A 5,000-nucleotide genomic window follows, 5' to 3' on the forward strand; every position below is an offset into this window, starting at 1 on the left:
TTGGAGCTTCTTGCAGTTCTGCATTGCATCAGCATTACGCAAAAGTAGGGGGAGGGCGATTGTATAGGGGGAGGGGGAGGGGGAGGGGGGGTCTGTGGGCGGCGGAAGGTGGGAAATGAACCTTGATTAGAAAGCGCCGCCCAGAACGAGGGACATGGAGAGGAAAAGAGAATCAGAAAGAGGTTTGCGCCATCCTTGATTATCCTTGATTGATTAAAAGGAGACGAACGCTGAAGCCAAGATCATTTCGGCAGAATCTGTCCCCGAGGGAAAGCTTTAACTAAAATACAAACGTGCATTATCACTAATCTGAATTCCATGTGTACAATACATACACACACACAAGTACATTCACATAATACATATACACATATGTAATATATATATATATTTATATATATATAATATATTATATATATATATATATAATATATATATAATATATAATATAATATATATATATATATATATATATATATATATATATATACATATATATATATATATATATATATATTATATATATATATAAATCTATATATCTATATATATATATATATATATATATATATATATATATATATACATATATATAGAAATATATATATGTATATATTTAAAAAGTGCGCCGAGTGTCCTTTTTGTCTCAATATTCAAAATTGCAAGATTTTACTATATATTAACTTATATCTATATCGATTTTTTATTCCTGTATCTTCACATTCTGTTACCTTGTATTAGATACAGATAACGGATTACACCAGTCCTTGTGCGATTTTTATTAAATTCATATTGCATGTTCAACTTTGTTTAACCTACCATTATTTGTCCTACATATTATTCCTTATACCCACATGGTTGGGGGAGGGGGGGGTGAAGTCTTGATTTTGGCGCCAGTTCCTCGCTAGACCTTGCCAATTTCCAACCAAAATACATATTCTTTATGTTACAGTAATCTTGCGTGTGGTTTTTGTTTTATTGTGGCCATAAAAGCATCAGCAACAATAAACGTTAGATGAAAGCTTGAAAAGAAATCAATATTTTCTCGTGAAATTAATTGTTTTATTTGAGGATAATTTTATAATCTATAATATGTTCGGCGGTTATCGTGAATTGATCGTAAATTGGATGGTTACATCTAAATTCAGTCAAATGCAGATATGAAAATCTATCATGATGAAATACAAGAAAAAGATTTACAACAAACATTTTTTTTCGGATCATTTTGTAGCAGACGGTTTTATTGTGAATCTACCTAAGATGTCGATTATCTACGTGATAGTTTAAGTGATAATGGTAAGCAATTTATCATTTCTCATTTATTTCAATTGCTTGGAATGTTACTGTAAATATAAGTCTGGAGTAAAATGTGGTAAAGATATTTTCTTACTATCCTTCTACTCCCTGTCATTTATATTGCTTTTTTGTTGGCTTTCTGTATTTTTCTGAATCCTTTTTTACAATAAAAACTTTCACAAGTTTAGACTATAGTAATGTAAGAAAAAATATGTAGAACAAGTGACTACAGACTCTGAAATGTCCAGATTGAATAGAACAACAAAGGAAAAAAAACATGAAGAAGGCAATGTCTTCATGATAATCTGAAAATGAAATTAATGAAAACAACAATCAATGTGTATCAAGATTCAAGATTCTGCAGAAATTACTGACACAAGGATGTTACTCAGAGCTTATGAAATGGCTTTCTTTTCCACGAGACAATAACCTCGAGTGTGAGTGTTAGAGTGTGAGTGTTAGAATATTAAGTCACTTTTTTTTTTTTTCTTCTTTTTTAATATGTGAGAAGCGTAAACAGGTTATTGCCAATGGTGTGCATGGAAATGTACTTTTTTCATAGTTTAGTCTACGTAGTCTAAAAAAAAAAAAAAAAAAAAAAAGGAATTGAATGGGAACAAACAAATTGTATACAGATGTCAGGTATGCACTGTAGACTTATTCATTGCATTGTTGCATTTCTTCCCAAATTTCCATGTGTCTGGTGTGTCCGAGCCTGGTATAGGTATTTACGGTTGCCAGTGTGTATAACTACCACAGTTCATGTCTAGTTCTCAAATATAAACATAGTATAAACAGTTGCTTTGGATTTGGCTGTGCTTGAACCCTTCAATGTCTGATTGACATTACAGCAAAAGAGTTAGACTTACAGTTGGTGATGATAACAACGAGAGCAATAATTATAGTAATACCACCACTCCTACTATCTTTACTTTATTGATAGTAATGCCAATACTAATAACCACAACAAAAATTACAAGGAATTAGCTCAGCCATCGATGGACAGTTAGTGTGAAATTAAATCGTTAAACATGGGAATTCCCGGATGCTGTCGTTTTATATACCTTATATAGACACAGTTCATTAATTTAACACAAAGTCATGTATCATCTATGCCAGGAATATGTGATAATACAATAGAAAAAGTAGCTGTTGGCAATGACAATCTTTTTGCTCGTTTTTTACGAAACGTCAGTATGCAAATGAATAGCCATATAAAGACCGATTTGAGGGGAAGCCTTTACAGAAGCCAGAGGTACAGGAAAATTATGTTAAAAGGAGTAGATCAACGAGGGGGGGGGGCGGGGAGATCACACACTCCATCACACACACGTTTTTATATGAACACAAATTCACATACAGTGCAATCAATCAGCTTTGCGCGCGCCTGTTCGATGTATCAACGGTATTCCCATTTCAAAATGCCAATGCATTGATCAGAATACCACGGGCATTTGTGTATGAACAGACTGAAGGTTGGAACTCAAGTTGGCAAATCGGCCAATCAGAGCTGGGTTCTTCCGAGAAGACTGCTTTCTGACATCCCTGGACATCGATTATCCTTGGCACATCCTTCCTCGCAGGAGATGGCGATGTGGAGGGCGAAGGGATAGAATGAGGAAAGCTGAGGGAAACCATACGAGCAAAGATGGCTGACGGACTTGTTAGATGTGTGATATATTTTGTGTTTCATTTACTGAGTGATTGCTGGTCTTCCTCGAATATCTATGGCTGCTCAAACACATCCATGTATATATCCATGCCGATATATCTATTTATATCTATATCTCTTTATCTATATAGATAGATAAATAGATGGATTTACATATATATATACATATATGTATGTATACACATACATATATACATATTAGCATACACACACGCACGCGCGCTCGTGTGTGTATACATAATAAAACCGTCAAAAAAGAAGAAGAAAAAAAGGAAAAATGCCATGAAGCTCTTTGCCACAGACAGTCAGTTGAGCTTGTCGTCATTAAGGGGAGCCACATGTAATGACCTATTCATTAGCAGGACTTCAAATGCCCTCTTGATCAGATGGGCAGAGCTTATTACAGGATATCAACTCGGTGACTGATCAATGGCTTGATGACTTTTGTTGATTACCACTCCGAATGTATGCACATGCAGGCACTTTTGCTGATGTTTTCTTTATCTTTTTATTTATTTTCTTTTTACTTTATTTTTATTTATTATTTTTTTTTATTTTTTTTGTTTTGTTAATGCCCTAATTTCATATTTTTCAAAAGGACATGTAATCCATACTTCCAGTCACCTCTTGCCTAAACAATGACGTTTATTCAGGTGTATATATTGAGAGTATTACACATGAGAGTGTTGTCAATATATGGACATAGAAATGAGAGAACAAAAATTCGTTAACCGTCGAATTAATGTCAATGTGTACATTTAACGTGCGTTTGTTTGTTTGTTTGTTTGTGTGTGTGTGTGTGTGTGTGTGTGTGCAGTATATAAATGAACCAAATAACGGAGAGCAAACACTATCAGAGAAAGATTAAGAAAGAGAGTGAGAGAGTAAGAAAGAGAAAGAGTGAGAGAGAGAGAGAGAGTGAAAGAGTAAGAAAGAGAGAGAGAGTATGAAAGAGAGTGAGAGCGTAAGAAAGAGAGAGAGTAAGGGAGAGAGTGAAAGAATAAGAGAGTGAGAGAGTAAGAAAAAGAGAGAGTAAGGGAGAGAGTAAGAGAGAGAGTAAGGGAAAGAGTGAGAGAGTAAGAAAGAAAGAGAGTAAGGGAGAAAGTAAGAAAGAGAGAGAGTAAGGGAGAGAGTGAAAGAATAAGAGAGTGAGAGAGTAAGAAAAAGAGAGAGTAAGGGAGAGAGTAAGAAAGGGAGAGAGTAAGAAAGAGAGAGAGTAAGGGAGAGAGTGAGAGATTAAGAAAGAGAGTGAGAGAGTAAGAAAGAGAGTGAGAGAGTAAGAAAGGGAGAGAGTAAGAAAGAGAACGAGTAAGGGAGAGAGTGAGAGTAAGGGAGAGAATGAGAGAGTAAGAAAGAGTGTTAGAGTAAGAGAGTAAGAAAGGGAGTGAGAGTAAGAAAGAAAGTGGGAGAGTAAGAAAGAGAGTGAGAGAGTAAGAAAGAGAGTGAGAGAGTAAGAAAGAGAGTGAGAGAGTAAGAAAGAGAGTGAGAGAGTAAGAAAGAGAGAGAGTAAGGGAGAGAGTGAGAGAGTAAGAAAGTGAGAGTATAAGGGAGAGAATGAGAGAGTAAGAAAGGGAGATAGTGAGAGAGTAAGAAAGAGAGAGAGAAAGGGAGATAGTGAGAGAGTAAGAAAGAGAGAGAGTAAGGGAGAGAGTGAGAGAGTAAGAAAGAGAGAGAGTAAGTGAGAGAGTGAGAGAGTAAGAAAGAGACTGACAAAGTAAGAAAGAGAGTGAGAGAGTAAGAAAGAGAATGAGAGAGTAAGAAAGACAGAGAGTAAGGGAGAGAGTGAGACAGTAAGAGAGTGAGAGAGTAAGAAAGAGAGAGAGTAAGAAAGAGAGTGAGAGAGTAAGAAAGAGAGTGAGAGAGTAAGAAAGAGAGAGAGTAAGGGAGAGAGTGAGAGAGTAAGAAAGAGAGTGAGAGAGTAAGAAAGAGAGTGAGAGAGTAAGGGAGAGAGTGAAAGAAAGAGAGAGAGTGAGAGAGTAAGAGAGAGAGTGAGAGAGTAAGAAAGAGTGTTAGAGTAAGAGAGTAAGAAAGG

At 35.5% G+C, this 5,000-nt stretch overlaps 1 protein-coding gene across 1 annotated transcript in view; it reads right to left on the minus strand.

Annotated features, from left to right (window-relative positions):
• The window catches only part of LOC122244488 (uncharacterized), a 40,380-nt gene that overhangs the window by 3,969 nt on the left and 31,411 nt on the right, over window positions 1-5,000 (minus strand). The gene's annotated exons all lie outside the window — the stretch shown is intronic.

This window comes from Penaeus japonicus, unplaced genomic scaffold (genome assembly GCF_977035675.1).
Source record: "Penaeus japonicus unplaced genomic scaffold, GWHDUDI00000001_assembly GWHDUDI00000023, whole genome shotgun sequence".
NCBI lineage: Eukaryota > Metazoa > Arthropoda > Malacostraca > Decapoda > Penaeidae > Penaeus > Penaeus japonicus.